This window comes from Malus sylvestris, chromosome 6 (genome assembly GCF_916048215.2).
Source record: "Malus sylvestris chromosome 6, drMalSylv7.2, whole genome shotgun sequence".
Taxonomy (NCBI): domain Eukaryota; kingdom Viridiplantae; phylum Streptophyta; class Magnoliopsida; order Rosales; family Rosaceae; genus Malus; species Malus sylvestris.
The window spans coordinates 17,177,075-17,197,380 of record NC_062265.1 but is presented as its reverse complement, the minus strand read 5'-3'; the positions used below and the strand labels follow the sequence as shown (position 1 = coordinate 17,197,380).

Below are 20,306 nucleotides of genomic sequence, written 5' to 3'. Positions count from 1 at the left end.
TATGAATATAAGTTTGTAACGATTATATGAAACTTTCTTATATTCTAGCAACGGATTTATGCATGCCAATTAAGTGTCGACCCTTAATTAACAAGTACAAATAAGTTATCAATCAAATAGTTAAGCCAATTGCATTCACGATTCAAGAGTTCATAACTGGAATTTATCAATTAAATTGCACACATAATCATGGCTTTGAAATCACCCCTAGCCAAGAAGGGTTTAGCCACTCATATTTACAACAAAATGAAAGGAAGTGAATTTAAACATTAGAAACAAAAAAAAGAAAACACCTAAACGCTCCAACGATCCAAGTTGGATAGCAAGCACGTCCAAGCACTTTCCTTCCCTTCCTTTGCTACGGCACAAGGTGTTGGTGAGTGTTTGAAGGTTTGTTTATATGGAGGAATGGCTGAATGTGTTTAGGTTGGATGGAGGTCATGGCAAGGAAAGGGAAATGAAGGTGCATGGAATTGTGTTTTTGTTGTGGGAATGTGTAGAATGGTTAAGAAGAAAAGACTCTGCCTTGCGGCAGAATGTGTCTTCCTCCCTTCTCCCTAAACTGTCCCCCTAAATGTGTCTTTGGATGGATATATTTATAGGCTAGGGAGAGGATGTAGTGGGTGGTGGTATTGAGTGGATGTAGTGGTATGTGAATGTGTTGGGTGGTTGAAATGAGTGGATGTGTTGGGTGAAATGAGTGGATGTAGTGGTAGGTGAATGTGTTGGGTGGTTGTAATGAGTGGATGTGTTAGGTGAAATGAGTGGATGTAGTGGTAGGTGAATGGATGTGTTGGGTGAAATGAGTGGATGTAGTGGGTGGTGAATGTGTTGGGTGGTTGTAATGAGTGGATGTGTTGGGTGAAATGAGTGTGCTAAAATGGTTATTTATAGGGAGAGGATGATGCACAAACTTCAAATTTCGTCCATTCCTTTTGCTCCAAGCATATGTTATCCATTCCATGCCCAAAAATGCTCCAAAATGCACTTCTTTGCCACATTAACCCTTTGGACCTACAAACACACGAAAATAGCTTAAAATACTAAAATAAATATGAACTAACAACATAAATGCCAAGAAACAAGCTAACTAAGTCGCATAAATATGCTCCTATCAAATTCCCCCACACTTAGCTTTTGCTAGTCCTCGAGCAAAACAAAAGAAACAAAACAAAACACAACCTAGACTTTCAAACAATTGCCTCAGGGATTTTTAATAAAACATGACGTGTTAAAAATCATCATTCCCACAGATTTTGGTCATCCTTACACTTAAGCCCATACTTAATCACAGTCACCACTTACTAGTTCACAATTAACCAATTAAAATGATGTTTTGAATGTAGTAACATGCCTTAGAGAATTTGCTCAATTCCTTACAAGATACTCTCTATTTTCACACACATTTTCTAACTACAACCCTACACTACTATATGTGAGAAGATTCATGTAAACATGAAACATTAGGACTCACATATGTTATAACAAAGAAAGCAATTTTCTGGAGTTATTAAGCATGTTTAGATATGATTTCATGAATGGAATGCTACTACTTAGATGCGAGAACCAGTGACACCATATGCTCATTGTTGGAAATGTGCCTTAAAACCAATCATATGATGATACTTTACGGACATTTCACATGTTAAACTAATGTAGTTTAATATCAAGGGCAAAGATTATTGTTTTAAGCCGTCTCATATAAATGTTATATGCTTAAACGATAAGTCCAAGGAATATGTAATTAGGAGAATGTAATTTAAACAAGTTAGATTCATGAGACCATTCTCTTTCGTATACATATCCTAAACGTTCCTTATCATTGGATTGCCAATTGGGCATTGACAATCCGTTAAGATCAGTACATGTTATGTCTTCTCTTAAAGAAAGTGACTAGTCTTGAGTCATTGGTGTGATTGACACCAAGACAAGCATGTAGGTGCTCAATAGAGAATGAGTCCACTGAACACGATCAACGAGGAGTTCTCATACTCATGTCACATGAGAACTCATGGTTGGGATAATGCAAAGTAGTCCTTTGACCTGAGGCATCATAGTTGTCTTGTGGTTAGGTCCTTGATCTTTGACTATGTCAAAGTCACTCCGTCAGAGGGTGTCCACGGCATAGTTGGGGTTAAGCCACTTAGACATAGAGGCAAGTGAATGTGCAACAAGCGATCTCTAACCTTCAAACTGTTTGGGGGAGAATACTCTATGATATGATTAAGAATCTCTGACCAGAGTATGAATAAGATTTAGGAAGTCGTTCCAAATCACATTTAAGGTAATCATATAAGTAAAAGAATCACATTGGATAGTAGACATGAATAAACTATCAAACCAAACAATGTGGTTAAGAGTATTGTATTAGAGAAAGACCGTATTGCATTGTAATCCTAAACTGAATAGGTTCTCCACCTCTTCTGATTAGCTTGGGTAACCATGACATACTGCTAGGTGTCACTCATGGTTTGTGGAAGCCCTAAAAGTGTATAATCACTAAAGGGAGAATTGAAAGTAAGTGTCAATTCACAATCGATTTGAAAGAGTTCTAATCGCCCACTGCCTCGCTAAAAGGAACCTAATGGATCGTAAACCGTGTAAGGTAGAGATTGAAGAAACAACGAAGATGAGTAAGGATAATTAAATGGTTTAATTATTTATGGCAATGATTAATTAATATGTTAATTAATCAAACGAATAAAGTTCGTTAAAGACCTCGGGTTAGTTTTGGGCCTCAAGGCCCAATGGGCTTCGAACGTCAAGCCCATTGACTTAAGTTGTATGACAACTTAATGACTAAATATTCACAAAGGCCCAAACAGCCCAATAACACCCTATGGCCGGCCATATTGATAAAGGAGTGGGTTTTGGACTTATTACAAGTTTGCCACTCCAATGAAGGTAGGTATAAATATGACTTTATAGCCTTTTCTTCATTAAGGTTTCTTTTCGAGAAAATTGGAGAGAACATGTCTCTCCCTTTCTCTCTAAGAGGCCAGCCCCCTTGGAGGAGATTAGCTAGCAATCTCTCATCCTCCAAGGTCACTCATCTCTTCTTCATGTCCTTCCTTGGTGTGGAAAATTAGAGGTTCTCAACTTTCGGAACTTGGAGAATCCTTTCTACCATCCTCCTCCAAGAAATCGATGGAACTAAGAAGCAAGGAATGAAGGCCCTCTCCTTGGGTGATAAGCCTTTGCTTATGCAAAGAGGAATCAACAAAGGTATAAAATATCTCAACTCACTATGTTCTTGAGTTGAGTCTTGGTTCACCTTTCTACTAGGCTTTGAATTTCATGGGTAATGTTTTGTTTTTGAATGCATACAAGCATGATTCCGCCTTTAAATGTTAATTGCATGCCATAGATGTTGCTCAAATGAACATGTTTTTCACAAATTTTCCTTCAAGTGGTATCAAGAGCCTAGGTCTAGTAGTTGGTGAATCCTTTTGGGTTTTGTATTTTCATAGTTTATGATTTGAATGTTGTAATTGTTACAAGCTTTATTCTTGCTTCTTTGAATGTAAATTTTGTTAGAAAATTTGCCATCTCAAATGTTGTAGATGTAGTTCATATGAGCATGAATTTTGGAGCTTAAATTTGGTGCCATGTTTTTGGGGGAATTCGGCCAAATCCAAAGGGAGGATTTTTGGGTTCTTGTTTGTCTTGTTAAAAATGTTTTAAGGTGACTTTTGGAACCCCTAAGTACCCTAGGATGTTAACCCCTTTTGAGTAGTGAAATTTTGAATTTCATTGAGTGAAAACATTCATGGAGCTCTTATGAGTTTTCATGTGTGCTCTTCAATGTTCTTGATGTTCTTACCAATAACAAAAAGTTTGGTGTTTTTTATTCAAAGTTTTTGGTTGATTTGATAAAGTCTTTGTTTTGTGTTGGTTGGTGTGACTTTTCTATCAACAAGACATTTATTTGAAAAGGTGATTGAAATGTTGATAGAGTGTTTGAATTTTTTGTACATGATTGGTATTTTTTTCTTACACACCTATACCTACTTTTTCACACCAACCCATCACCCATCCTTTTCAACTTGCATGACTTTATGACTTTGTTATTTTATCAAAAAACCACTCCCTCACACTACCAAAAACCGGCCACCCTAAAAGTAGGGTACTTTTGGGTCTTTTATGCAATTACATAAAGTTTTGATACTTTTTTGTATTTGTACTTTGACCCGAAAGTTTACGTTTTTACGTAAAGGCCCAAAATCACTAAAGGACAAATTGTATTGCTCCTTTAATGAAGTTTTTGTATTTTATGAAATTTTGGGTTCTAGTTGTAATTACATGAAGTAGTGGACTTTTGTGTTTTTACAAAGTGACCTCAAAAGTTTGTGTTTTGCAACATAGCCCAAAAAGTTGAGGTTATTGCATTTGGCCCAAATTAGTTGAGAACAAAATAGTTTTGTATCTTTAAATGAGAATTGGATTTTCATTTCATTTAGCTCTATTTAAATCAATTCTATGGAAACAAAAACCAAATGAAAATGTTGCATTCAAGTTTAATTAGTTAAAGCGTTAATTAATTAAAGAAAGGGTGATTATGAACCTAAGCCTACAATAATTGAGCTATGTGAAAGGCCGTCTCAAATTTGTTTGAACCATGGGAATGTGTAGATTAGATTTTGGTTGAATTTGATATGATCAAATATTGTAAAAGAGCATAAGTTTTTCTTTACTTTAAAGTAATTTATTTTGATCAAATGTTGTAAAAGAGCATAAGCTCTTCTTTACTTTGAAGTACTCCTTTCTTGTTTTCTTTGATATGCATGAAATTGGAGTAGTTGGGTCCAACGCCCAATAGGAAAAACACGCCTTAATATGAATAAACGCGTAACTAAAATCAATCACCATCCTTAGACCGAGATTCAACACTTGGCTCGTGTTGGATCGAATCAAGGGTTCATAGTCATCCTAAGGCCCTAAGGCAACTATATAGTCCATCAATGAATGCAAACCTTATGTTAGTAGTACTATATACTCTTGCTTTAAAAACCGTTTTACAAGCATAGTGGGAGTATTATATACAACTAAATCAATCACATGGACCAATAGTTGTAATAGGACCAAATTGTTTTAATAAGATTAAAATGCATGCTTATATGTGATGAGACCTAAAACCCTCAACCAAACCCTTATTAAGTTGATAAGCGTGAGAGTGCTTTGAACACTCTTTCGTGGCCTTCCACCGTGGTAGGCTCCGATCGTTTGTGACTCGTACACCGACTTCACCCTATCATGGGGGAGTACAAAGTGCGTGCTTACACTCAGGAGGAGTTCTATATGCATACATGATGTTGTGAAGGTAGGCAACGAGAATGACCAACATCATATCATTGTGAGGTTATTCTTGAAGCCCTACTCGAACTTGCATGGTGGGAATGACTTAACTAAGTGCAATGGAGCCAACATCATATCATTGTGAGGCTTCATTCTCTAGAGGCCAAAATAAGATGGGTACTTGCAAGAGATGCAAATGAGTAAGCGTACTCTCTCATTATTATTGATGCTAGCCAACATCATATCATTGTGAGGTGGGCTTGGTAATGATGAGTCTCCCATACCCTACTAAGAGTTTCCTCCAAAACTCTCGAATTCCGATGAGGGATATGGAATTTGCCAAAAATAGTGGGTGGTGCTATTTGATTTAAAGACCCGGATCAAATGGCTTAAAAATCAATCAATTTATATTTGTTATGTATTTATTTACCAATATATTTGCAAACGCTATCCAAAACTTGACAAAGAAAAAGCCGAAAGCTTTAGTTTCCGGACTTGGTACTACAATCCCATAGATTGTCTATAATGGCTTGTATATGTACCTAAGTAGTCTCATCCTCACAATCTTCCTATTGATAATGTACCATTGGAAGAACATGTTAGATAAGTCTATCATAAAGAGGACAACACTTTTAATGTCATAATTCTTCAATTACAAATTGTTGTATGAAGAAATAAGAGTTGCTTTGAACAACCCTTAGCTAACGCAAACATTAGTGCTTGTTTCTTTGTTACATGAACAAGGAACTTGAGAGGTAAGCACAAGGGCATGGACACTTTATGTGCCATGATTCTTCACTTACAAATTGTTGTATAAAGAAATGAGAGTTGCCTTGAACAACTCTTGAAAGTTTGTAATTATGTTTAGAACATAATGGTTGGTTGACAAAAATAGTCCATCAACATGGACTTATGATGATTTTGAATCATTGAGTGTTGAAGTGTTAAACCACTTCTAGAGATGGAAACTAGGCAAGGACTTCACCTTTGTGTCCCTATCCAAATGGTTCACTAAGTTTATTGTAAACTATATAGTGAACAATAACCACACGCTCTCCAAATCACTTGATGTGTATAACACAATTGAAATAAGTTTCAAGAGAGATAGTGGGAGTTTAGGGACCATGACAATTGTAGTCAAAGGAGAAGTCAAATGAAGAAGGGGAAATAACTCCAAGGGAACAAACTTTCTTTATGAAAGGATGGACATTAGAAGGGGTATTTGCAAGAAATGTCTTGCAAGTGTCAAGAACACACCTTTCGAAGGTGTTGTAAATTGTTCTTGAATAGTTCAAAACAGTTGCTTCTTCTACTTGAATGCTTGATTCTGTATTAGTAACTATGTTTTACAATCGTTGTAAAAGTATGGCTAATAAGAAGTAGAAGATTAATGAGAGAAGAGAAAGTACTTCACATTCGGAACGTGAATCAGATGTAGATCTCTGCAAAAGTAGGTAGTACTTACTTCCTCATATGAACTACCAAAGAAAATGGAAAAACAAATATTGTCTTTACATTCCAATTGAATAAAGAAACTTAATTCCGTATGAGAAATGGATAAATGTTTTGTTTGACAAAACATTGTTCTTTATTAATGAATGATTAGATTATTGTAATCTAATTGATTATCTCTATAGTAGAGATGATATGGTAGTGTTAACTGTTTAGAATATAACGATGCTTAAAACCCCAAAGATTGCAAGGTAGTGACTAATCCCATATGAGTTGTGATACCTCTAAAACATAAATTACGAGTTGGTCATAGATGGATGCTTTGGATCGTTAGATCCGGATCCAATGCCTTCTTGTTAAAATTGTATAGAGGCAAAATGTTTGAATCTTTATTCTTTTGGAAAGGAAGACAGAATCACAAAGTTGTTGACGATAATTCACTTAGATGTTAGTGGCACTTGTCCACAACATAATACTACTCATGTTGTATGACATTCACCGAAGATCGCTCTCGGTTGGACTATCATTTATTTTGAATAAACACAAGTCCGAATACTTTGCAAAAGGTTTCAAAGAATTCAAGAAATGTAAGTTGATGAGTGAGATATCTAAAGTATTTACCTCCTTAGATTTGATCCAAGGAAAGGTAACACTTTAGAACAGTTTCCTTGAAAGATATCAAGGAAATAAGCATCATATGATAATGGATTTCTCCATTAAGAGAAGAACGAACTCGAATAAGATTTAGTTCGTTGGATGTTATCAATTACCCATATATAAGATATACACTTCTAAGACAATATGATTGTCAATTAGAAGATCTTCCAAAATTTTCATGACTCCAAAAGATGTAGTTGGAAAGAAAGACAAATCTTAATCATGTTAAGATTTAGGGTTGTGTGCTAATAAGCAATATTTGTTTAAAGAATTATCTTGTGGGTATCCTTAAATTAACATTTGGATATCACTTCTATAAACCAACTAACAAATGTTGTTTGTTGGGTAGTTCATTGTAATCCTACGCTAGGATTTGCCTAAGATAGAGCAAATGAACAAGGGATAGAACTCAAAGAATGGGTTTTTTGAGAGACAAGATAGTGATCAACAAATATAACAACCTAGTTCCTATACCACAAGCTCCAAGGTAGTCGAGAAAGATTTGTAAATTGTCTCAGTTGAATGGTTTGAACTTTATGATTATGTCATAGAGTTACACCTCTTAATTCGAAAGAAATAAGAATGAAAATCCTTATGACTACATTGAGTGTATATACGACATATACTCGAGGAAATGGTAAAGTACCATTTGACCCGAAATAATGAAACCTTTATACCTAATTGGTAGCTTAAAGTGACTACAATCAAAGAGAATGGTTGACTTGGAAGAAACCATCTTTGACATAGTCTTGGTTTCAATTAATTCAAAGATTGCTAGCTACAACTAAATGATGATTCAATGTTTGGACATAATATGGGTTTCCGAAACCATTATTAAGATAGTCTTGATAATATATGTCTGAAACTATGAATCAGAAGACATGTAAGTTGTAGAGATCCATCCATCATGAATCTTAGCAAGCTAGTGGGAGCTATAAGCGTCTTATGAGAGAAAGATCAAATCGTTTGATTTCTCATAAAGATGTAAATGAATCTTTTGTTTACTAGGTTTACAAAAGATTAGTGGGAGTTAATCATGTTCCTAAAATTTAACACATATACGATATATTAATTTTGGAAACGAAAAGAATACTTCTTCGTTAAAGTTATGACTTTAAACATTCTATAACGATAGAATGTATATGGGAGACATAGTCTATAAACATGGGATGGAAATCTATAATGATAGGTTTCAGGATATAATTGGATTATATCAAGCCCTAATGATAGACAAAAGATGCTAGGAAGTTTCTCATATGATGATAAACTTCAATCAGAAGAACAACTCTAGTGAGACTAGGAGGTAGCTCTTCTCAAAGGGAACGTACCCTTTGACTCCCAAAGAAATAATGCGTAAATAGAATCCTTTATGCATACGCAGAAAGGTGACTTACGTATTTCATATTGTATGAAAAACGTTGATATGAGTTGTACCAAGATCGGTACAAGACGATGTCAATGCAAGCCCAGGATCAGAACCATGGCAACTGTCAAGTGAATCCTTAAGTATTTGAGAAATAATAAAGGATAGATTCCTCAAGAATGAGGAAGAATTAGAGTAACGTAATGGAATCGTAAATGAATTAGATTATGAATCTAATCCATCATTGGATGTTTCTTCATTATGAATGAAGAGATAATCAGATATCTCTTTATTATGACTAAAGAGATATTTAGATAGAAACATTAAAAGTAATGACTTTAGTGTGTTCCATTATGAATGCAAAATATATTGCCATATAGAAGCTTACAACAATGTTGTTTGGATGAGAAAGTTCATTCATGAACTCTCTATTCGGTTCCAACCAGAAAGTGTCTCTAATGTACCGACACTACGACACTAATGGGGCAATAGCTCAAGCCAGGGAATCAAGGTCTCATCATGATCCGAACTCAAATGAGAGACTAAACCACATGATTAAGAATCATGTATAATGGTGACGTCGTTATTCTCAAGGTTGCTTCTATGGATAACATATCGATATCCATTGTCTAGGCCTACTACTCAACCATTTTTGAAATGACTACAGAAGAGGTATCATCACTGATGACCAAGCTGATTGGCTCTAGTGCAAGTGGGAGATTGTTGGAAATGTGCCCTAAAACCAATCATATGATGATACTTTACGGACATTTCACATTTTAAACTAATGTAGTTTAATATCAAGGGCAAAGATTATTGTTTTAAGTCGTCTCATATAAATGTTATATGCTTAAACGATAAGTCCAAGGAATATGTAATTAGGAGAATGTAATTTAAACCAATTAGATTCATGAGACCATTCGCTTTCGTATACATATCCTAAACGTTCCTGATCATTGGATTGCCAATTGGGCATTGACAGTCTATTAAGATCAGTACACGCTATGTCTTCTCTTAGGGAAAGTGACTAGTCTTGAGTCATTGGTGTGATTGATACCAAGACAAGCATGTAGGTGCTCAATAGAAAATGAGTCCACTGAACATGATCAACGAGGAGTTCTCATACTCATGTCACATGAGAACTCATGGTTGGGATAATGCAAAGTAGTCCTTTGACCTGAGGCATCATAGTTGTCTTGTGGTTAGGTCCTTGATCTTTGACTATGTCAAAGTCACTCCGTCAGAGGGTGTCCACGGCATAGTTGGGGTTAAGCCACTTAGCCATGGAGGCAAGTGAATGCGCAACAAGGGATCTCTAACCTTCAAATTGTTTGAGGGAGAATACTCTATGATATGATTAAGAATCTCTGGCCAGAGTATGAATAAGATTTAGGAAGTCGGTCCAAATCACATTCAAGGTAATCATATAAGTAAAAGAATCACATTGGATAGTAGACATGAATAAACTATCAAACCAAACAATGTGGTTAAAAGTATTGTTTTAGAGAAAGACCGTATTGCATTGTAATCCTAAACTGAATAGGTTCTCCACCTCTTCTGATTAGCTTGGGTAGCCATGACATACTGCTAAGTGTCACTCATGGTTTGTGGAAGCCCTAAATGTGTATAATCACTAAAGGGAGAATTGAAAGTAAGTTTCAATTCACAATCGATTTGAAAGAGTTCTAATCGCCCACTGCCTCGCTAAAAGGAACCTAATGGATCGTACACCGTGTAAGGTAGAGATTGAAGAAACAACGGAGATGAGTAAGGATAATTAAATGGTTTAATTATTTATGGCAATGATTAATTAATATGTTAATTAATCAAACGAATAAAGTTCGTTAAAGACCTCGGGTTAGTTTTGGGCCTCAAGGCCCAATGGGCTTCGAACGTCAAGCCCATTGACTTAAGTTGTATGACAACTTAATGACTAAATATTCACAAAGGTCCAAACAGCCCAATAACACCTTATGGCCAGCCATATTGATAAAGGAGTGGGTTTTGGACTTATTACAAGTTTGCCACTCCAATGAAGGTAGGTATAAATATGACTTTATAGCCTTTTCTTCATTAGGGTTTCTTTTGGAGAAAATTGGAGAGAACATGTCTCTTCCTTTCTCTCTAAGAGGCCGGCCCCCTTGGAGGAGATTAGCTAGCAATCTCTCATCCTCCAAGGTCACTCATCTCTTCTTCATGTCCCTCCTTGGTGTGGAAAATTAGAGGTTCTCAACTTTCGGAACTTGGAGAATCCTTTCTACCATCCTCCTCCAAGAAATCGATGGAACTAAGAAGCAAGGAATGAAGGCCCACTCCTTGGGTGATTAGCCTTTGCTTATGCAAAGAGGAATCAACAAAGGTATAAAATATCTCAACTCACTATGTTCTTGAGTTGAGTCTTGGTTCACCTTTCTACTAGGCTTTGAATTTCATGGGTAATGTTTTGTTTTTGAGTGCATACAAGCATGATTCTGCCTTTAAATGTTAATTGCATGCAATAGATGTTACTCAAATGAACATGTTTTTCACAAATTTTCCTTCACTCATACCAATTTCGAACTCCACAAATTGAAACACACAACACTCAAGATTGAAGTCAAGGGTTGTAACAAGGCTTGGGGGTAATGGCTAACAAAGAAAGGATAGGGATAACAAACGTTCTTAAAGCGATAACAAGCAAAACAATGAAATAGACACTTGGAAATCACTTTAGAATGCAGAATCAACTTTTAATTACAAAGGGAAGATTTATGCAACACTTAGGGCCGAATTCAATGTTTTAAACCCTTTCTTTAACAAACAACACTTTAAAGCTCTTTTTCATACTTTTTTTTTTCAATTCTTTTTTTTTTCTTTTCTACCCATGCCTTATTAAGGACTTTGGCACACACACACACACAAGAATCACTTCCCCCACACTTGCTTTCTGCAATACATTGATCAAAAAGGAGTTCATTTTAGGTCATGCTTTACTATGCTTCAAGAACAAGGGTATGGATGGTCCTAACACTAGGCTAGGTAAGGATAGTGTGGGTTAACAAAGAACATAGGCTTAACAAGGCTCAACGGGGTTAAACTTAAACACATAATGAAATAGGGGCACGGCAATTTGGCTTTGGTGGTCACTACACAACTTCATCTTGAATATGTGTTATGCAAATCAATAGCATGCTTTGAATGAAATAGGCATGAGTTCTAGCATTTGGAACTAAATGATGAAACGCCTTCTAAGTAGCAACCAAGCAAAGAATAATGAGATCATGCAACGACTTTAGAAAACAATGATGCACAGATTATTAACTCTCCAAATAAACGTTTAGGCTCAAGTCTCACAAGGTTGTAGCGTTCATTTGAGTTCCTTCTTTCAAGCATGTTACAAAAACTGATTTTTCCTTTATGATTGCATGTGAATTCATAAATTATAACCACAACCAAGCATACACCAAAGAGTAAATCAAATTTTCATCCATGTTTATAACTCTCTTTAACAGTCATGTAATTAAAAACCAAATCCTCATCATTGTGTTGGAAGGTACCCTAAGACACAAACAAACACACAAAAACAACTCTTTTTGGGTTTTTCAAAACAATTTTTCAAATTTTTATGAGATTTTTATGTCAAAACACAGTTACCCCCCCCCCCCACACTTAAATCGAACATTGTCCTCAATGTTTCAAGCATAAACTCACACAAACACAAGCAAACAATCAAACAAACAACGAATAAACATGACAAGTATGGCAAAGTAAAAACCAGACAGAGTAGAGTTTAAGAACACAAATCTGGTTTTGGAGATAGATGATCTTGTTGTCTTTCCACAACTTTGATCTCGAACTGGTTCAGAATTCTAAGCGAGAGTTCCTTGGTTTCAAATCAGACTCCTTCTGCTGGGTTGATTTGATTGTGCAGTCTGCATTCTTCTCTGCTTGTTTCTTCTGCACGGCAGGCAGGCACGAGGTGAAGGATTATTTTGTGAAAACATGTTCATTTGAATAACATCTATAGCATGCAATTAACAATTAAAAGGCGGAATCATGCTTGTATGCACTCAAAAACAAAACATTACCCATGAAATTCAAAGCCTAGTAGATTGGTGAACCTTGACTCAACTTAAAACAACATTTGTTAGTTGAGAAATTATACCTTTGTAGATTCCTCTTTGCATAAGCAAAGGCTAATCACCCAAAGAGAGGGCCTTCATTCCTTGCATCTTAGATCTATGGATTTGGATGGATGAAATGGTTCTCCAAGTCCCCAAAATTGAGAACCTCTAAGTCTCTTCACCAAGGTTAGATTGGAGAAGAAATGAGTGACCTTGGAGTAGTAGGATTGCTAGCTAAACCCTCCAAGGAGGCCGGCCACTTTAGAGAGAAAGGAGAGCTTATGTTCTCATCCTTTCCCCAAAAGAAAACCCTAAATGAATTTTGGCTATAAAGTCATATTTATACCTTTATTCATTGGAGTGGCAAACTTGTAATTAAGTCCAAAACCCACTCCTTTAACAAAATGGACGGCCATAGGGTTTAATTGGGCTTTTAAGGCCTTTGTGAATTATTTGTCATTAAGTTGTCATACAACTTAAGTCAATGGGCTTGACGTTCGAAGCCCATTGGGCCTTGAGGCCCAAAACTAACCCGTGGTCTTTTAACGAACTTTATTCGTTTGATTAATTAACATATTAATTAATCCTTGCCATAAATAATTAAACCATTTAATTATTCTTACTCATCTCCGTTGTTTCTTCAATCTCTACCGTACACGGTGTACGATCCATTAGGTTCCTTTTAGCGAGGCAGTGGGCGATTAAAACTTTTCCAAATCGATTGTGAATTGAAACTTACTTTCAATTATCCCTTTAGTGTTTATACACGTTTAGGGCTTCCACAAACCATGAGTGATACCTAGCAGCATATCATGGTTACCCAAGCTAATCAGAAGAGGTGGAGAACCTATTCAGTTTAGGATTACAATGCAATACGGTCTTTCTCTAGTACAATACTATTGACCACATTGTTTGGTTTGATAGTTTATTCATGTCTACTATCCAATGTGATTCATTTACTTATATGATTATCTTGAATGTGATTTGGAACGACTTCCTAAATCTCATTCATACTCTGGCCAGAGATTCTTAATCATATCATAGAGTATTCTCCCTCAAACGGTTTGAAGGTTAGAGATCCCTTGTTGCGCATTCACTTGCCTTCATGGCTAAGTGGCTTAACCCCAACTATGTCGTGGACACCCACGAATGGAGTGACTTTGACATAATCAAAGATCAAGGACCTAACCACAAGACAACTATGATGACTCAGGTCAAAGGACTACTTTGCATTATCCCAACCATGAGTTCTCATGTGACATGAGTATGAGAACTCTTCGTTGATCGTGTTCAGTGAACTCATTCGTTATTGAGCACCTACATGCTTGTCTTGGTGTCAATCACACCAATGACTCGAGACTAGTCACTCTCCCTAAGAGAAGACATAGCATGTACTGATCTTAACGGATTGTCAATGCCCAATTGGCAATCCTGTGATCATGAACGTTTAGGATATGTATACGAAAGAGAATGGTCTCATAAATCTAACTTGTTTAAATTACATTCTCCTAATTACATATTCCTTGGACTTATCGTTTAAGCATATAACATTTATATGAGACGGCTTAAAACAATAATCTTTGCCCTTGATATTAAACTAGATTAGTTTAACATGTGAAATGTCCGTAAGGTATCATCACATGATTAGTTTTAGGGCACATTTCCAACATGAGGTAGAGGTGATGGTCTGTTTCTTTCTTCAATCTTTCCAAGTGCCCACCATTTTCTTTCTTTCTCCTTGTCCCTAGCTGAGGATGAATTACATTGTCTCCACATGCTTCGAGGTATCATTTTCACTACCCTTATCTGTTCCCCAGGCAGATGTGGTAGACGAAGAGGAAGCATAAGATGTTGAAGATAAGTACTCGAGAGCAAGGCTAGGTAAGCAATCAGGAAGGGGTTCCAGGCAGTCGATTCCAGATCAGAAGATTGATACCAAGTGCTAGCTGATTGCTCGCTTTCTCCTTATCCCGCAGATGAAAACAACAACAAGGAGAAGGACAGGGATAAAGCATGATATGAGATACTCTTGCTTTCAACCTTCATGATATGAAATACTTTTGCTTTGGATGAGTTGTTTGCAGAAGTACCCCAAGGAATAAGGAACACTGAGTGACTCGAGAGGCTTCGTTGGGAAGGCATTCTCGGAGATGAAGAAATGTTACGTATGTCTGCCTTGCAATGAAGGGTGAAGGTTGACATTTATAGGAATTAATAACCGGTACTATTCTTTCACTCTTGTCGGTAACCGTTGGATGATTTAATAGTAAACTTCACGTGCCTTCTACTTCACAAGAAATCTTCGACAGATTGCCCGTAATTTATGCAAGGCTGAGTATGCATGTGACAGGCGCTGACACATCTAGAAAAGCAAGTGCCTCTTCGATATCTGGAATCGGCGCATCGACAAACTGCCCGTGATTTCCGCAAAGCTGAGTGTGTATGTGACAGGCGCTGACACGTTTGGAAAAGCAAGTGCCTCTTCGATATCTAGAATCGGCGCTTCAACAAACTGCCCATGATTTCTGCAAAGCTGAGTGTGCATGTGACAAATACTGACACGTCTGGAAAAGCAGATGCCTCTCCAATTTCTGAGCTCGCCTCTTCGAGTTCTGAGCTCCGTCGAGTGCAGAGGTTGCATGTGACAAGTGTGGACAAATCTGGAAAAGAAGATTGGCCCGTGGTTTCTGAGCAAGCCCAGCTTTTGAGAAAGTTAGCGCTTCTTCCATTTTTGAATTGGCCTTTTTTATTTCTGAGCTCGCCTCTTCGATCTCTGAAATCCTGTCAGGTGCTGGTTTTTATAGAGGCACGCAGTACGTTTCAAAGCACACTTGAATTTTTGCTTGTAGAAACTCCCTTCTTGCACTTCTACGATCTTGACTTGTCCAACCTCTTCTTTCTTCAACACCTTTGAAAATGTCTGGCCCTTCTGACCGTCGTTTTGACTTAAACCTTGGTGAAGAGGCATCCATGCCTTCTCCAGACAACATATGGCATCCATCCTTCATATCCCTTACTGGTCCTCTTACTGTTGGGGATTCGGTAATGAAGAATGATATGACAACTGCGGTGGTGGCCCGGAACCTTGTCACTCTCAAAGATAACAGCTACTTTCCAAATGATCTGATGAGTTGGCTGTTAAGGATTCTCTGGCTCTCGGTGTGCAGTGTATAGGTTCTGTGTCCAATATGGCCCAACGCCTATTTGCCCGAACCCGTCAAGTTGAATCATTGACGGCTGAAGTGATGAGTCTTAAACAGGAGATTAGAGGGCTCAAGCATGAGAATAAATAGTTGCACAGGCTCGCACATAACTATGCTACAAACATGAAGAGGAAGATTGACCAGATGCAGGAATCTGATGGTCAGATTTTACTTAATCATCAGAGGTTTGTGGGTTTGTCCCAACAGCATTTGCCTCCGTCTTCTGGGGCTGTACCGCGTAATGAAGCTCCAAATGATCAACCTCTGATGCCTCCTCCTTCTAGGGCTCCGCCAACTGCTGAGGCTTCTCCTAAGCAGCCTTTGTGAAGGCTCTCTCTTGTATTTTTTTGCTTAATGTTCCCTTTTTTTTTATGAAAATGAATGTAAAATACCTTGCATATTTGTCAATGTTTCAAAAATAAACCCACACAAAAAACAATTAAACAAGCAACAAATAAAAATGACAATCATGGCAAAATAAAACTGCAGAAAAGGGAAGGTTTTTAGGAACACAAAACCAATCATGGAGCAATTCAAAAATCTTCCTTATTTGAATACATGGGTTGCCTCCCAAGAAGCGCTTGCTTTAATGTCTTCTAGCCGGACGAAACTTCCTTCTAAGCTTGGATAGGGCCCATAGCATGGAATTGATCCTTGAATGGAAGGTGATACTTGACATGATCCGGCAATGGTTTAAATTCTAGTGTAGGTGCCTGAATCATCAAAATCAGCAAGTTAGTATAAAATAAAATCGAAGTTGGAGAAGATGGCTTACTTGCTTGCTCATACACAAACTCAATTACGAACACCACATCTTTGAAGGTTGCAAGGATCCAACTTCTTTGGGATTTTTCATCTCAAGTGTATCTTCTTTGATGAATTCTAGACATTCCCCATCCACTTCTTGCTCTTGATTCTTTGGAAAGGTTTCGAAGATGCCTTTCTCACCTTCTTCTTCCTTGGATTGCTTGATCCTGCAATGAATCAAGACATTTGGTGAAACGGGGTCAAGACGAATTGAATTTAGGCTTACCTTGGTTGTAGTGGACAACATAGAGGGCATATGGGGTTGCGGCAAGGGTGGTTCTTCCCTTGCCATGGACTTGTTATTCTCCTATTCTTCGAGCAGCAGCTGTTCATCCATGTTTTGGCTTGGTTTGGATGTCTTGGGTTCACCTCCAACCTCCATAGCACTTCCCAAAGTGATAGCATCATGGATTTCAAAATCTTCCTTCAAATTTTCAATAGTTGAGTTAGAAAGTTCACTTTGCTCTTGAATTTGTGCCGTGAACTCCATAATCTCTCCAAGTTGATTTTTGAATTCGCTCACATCCTTAGCTTGATTGAGCATTGTTTCATTTTGATTTTGCTGCCCCTGCACCAAAGAGGTTAGTAATTGAAAATTTTGATCACTATCCATGGACATACTTGAATTTGATTGGAATTGTTGTAGGGGAAGCTGTGGTGGCTGCATAGGTGTTAAATAAAACTCCTCAGATTGCTGCCAATATCCATCTTGTTGAGCCTCATTGGCTTGATTTTGTGAGCCATGCACCAAAGAATTTATTTCATCAAAAATTCGATCATAATCTGTTGACGAACCTGAGTTTGATTTAGCATATTGTATATGAGGTTGTGATGGCTGCATAGGTCTTGAATGGAACTCCTCTTCTTGCTGCCAATATCCATCTTGTTGGAATTGTTGAGGTTCTACGTAATATGAATAATCTCTCCAATCCGAATCGTAAGCATTGGAAAACATATTGTCCTATGATTGGCTATGGCCTTGATAACCCCAAGCATGTTCATTCGTAGCGAATTGAGAATATTGCTAAGTTGGATATCCTTGCCCATAGGACACACCACATGTAGGGACACTTTGCATTGTGTTCCTTTCGGCATATTGTGACAACTGAGAAGTAAGTTCCGCCAATTAAGCTTGAATGGTAGAAAAATCCATGTCTTACTTCTCTAGTACCTAAAATCAAGGAAACAAAACTAAATCAAATATCAAAAGTAAAACAAAAAAACACAAAAAAACACAAACAGAAACAAAGTCAGTAACTAAAAACAAAAGACACGAAAATAAACAAAAAGAAATAACAAGGGATTAGCAAAGTTGCTAATCCCCAGCAACGACGCCAAAAACTTGATGCGAAAATTATCTTAACACACAAATTTAACCCTCTTTTGACAATTGTAGTACAAGTATAAGTAGGGATCGTTCTGGACCGGGGATTAAGAGGGCTTGCTAATAACCTCTAAACTGATTCAAAAACATAAAACTAAACTTAAAAACACTTAACAATACTCACAAGACTCAAAGCAAACTTATAATACTCAAAACAGCTTAAAACAACCAAATAAACTTAAACTAGACACTAGGAATGACTTTGGACGAAAATTGACTATTACTTGAATCAAAACACTTAAAAACACAAATTAAAACAGATTCTAACTAATTAGACACACTAAAGTAAAGGGGGATTGAGTTTTGGACGAAGTTGAAACAAACAAACAAGTATGAAAAACTAGACAAATTGTAAAACAAATTTGAGAAATAAGATGATGGATGGGATAGCTAGAGGGTTTTTCTCCACACATGACATGTATGCAAATAACTTGATTTCCAGTTACTACTTCATTGAATTATAAATGACAATGCTCTAAATTAACCGTGACATCACTAGTTAACTCTCAGATTTTCCTTGTTTTATTGGATTGGATGACATCATTCGACAACTCAAAACATTCTTCAAAAGTTCCCTACATGACATCATAATAGAGATACAATCAAAGATCATTACGTTTAATGAAAATCATAAGCATTGACAAAGCACTTGCAACTATGACATCATGTCACTTATGCTAGGAATTGAACTTAACGCGATCGTTTATAAGCGACCTCCACTACTTATGAATATAAGTTTGTAACGATTATATGAAACTTTCTTATATATTCTAGCAATGGATTTATGCATGCCAATTAAGTGTCGACCCTTAATTAACAAATACAAATAAGTTATCAATCAAATAGTTAAGCCAATTGCATTCCCGATTCAAGAGTTCATAACTGGAATTTTTCAAATTATATTGCACACATAATCATGGCTTTGAAATCACCCCTAGCCAAGAGGGGTTTAGCCACTCATATTTACAACAAAATGAAAGGAAATGAATTTAAACATTAGAAACAAAAGAAAGAAAACACCTAAACACTCCAACGATCCAAGTTAGACAGCAAGCACATCCAAGCACTTTCCTTCCCTCCCTTTGCTACGGCACAAGGTGTTGGTGAGTGTTTGAAGGTTTATTTATATGGAGGAATGGCTGAATATGTTTAGGTTGGATGGAGGTCACGGCAAGGAAAGGGAAATGAAGGTGCATGGAATTGTGTTTTTGTTGTGGGAATGTGTAGAATGGTTAATAAGAAAAGACTTTACCTTGCGGCAGAATGTGTCTACCTCCCTTCTCCCTAAATTGTCCCCCTGAATGTGTCTTTGGATGGATATATTTATAGGCTAGGGAGAGGATGTAGTGGGTGGTGGTAATGAGTGGATGTAGTGGTAGGTGAATGTGTTGGGTGGTTGAAATGAGTGGATGTGTTGGGTGAAATGAGTGGATGTAGTGGTAGGTGAATGTGTTGGGTGGTTGTAATGAGTGGATGTGTTGGGTGAAATGAGTGGATGTGTTGGGTGAAAAGAGTGGATGTAGTGGTAGGTGAATGGATGTGTTGGGTGAAATGAGTGGATGTAGTGGTAGGTGAATGTGTTGGGTGGTTGTAATGAGTGGATGTGTTGGGTGAAATGAGTGTGCTAAAATGGTTATTTATAGGGAGAGGATGATGCACAAACTTCAAATTTCGTCCATTCCTTTTGCTCCAAGCATATGTTATCCATTCCATGCCAAAAAATGCTCCAAAATGCACTTCTTTGCCACATTAAGCCTTTGGACCTACAAACACACGAAAATAGCTTAAAATACTAAAATAACTATGAACTAACAACATAAATGCCAAGAAACAAGCTAACTAAGTCGCATAAATATGCTCCTATCAGAAAGCCTAATCAAACAATAGGTTAATTGACATTTAATTGCATTGAAAACAATAAAATGTAAAATTTATTATTAATCATAAGTCAAACCTAACCCATGCTACACTCTATGATGGTATTTTAGGAACACCAAAATTATAAAAACTGACATACCAAGCTTGTTAAGGAAATTTGCTTA

At 37.0% G+C, this 20,306-nt stretch overlaps 1 long non-coding RNA gene across 1 annotated transcript; it reads left to right on the top strand.

The window, feature by feature from the left end:
- The first annotated feature begins 219 nt into the window (after window positions 1-219).
- Window positions 220-20,021, top strand: LOC126625110 (uncharacterized). Its single transcript, XR_007624328.1, has 3 exons — window positions 220-420; window positions 19,429-19,707; window positions 19,794-20,021. It is a non-coding gene; the product is annotated as an uncharacterized LOC126625110 (long non-coding RNA).
- Window positions 20,022-20,306: the final 285 nt, after the last annotated feature.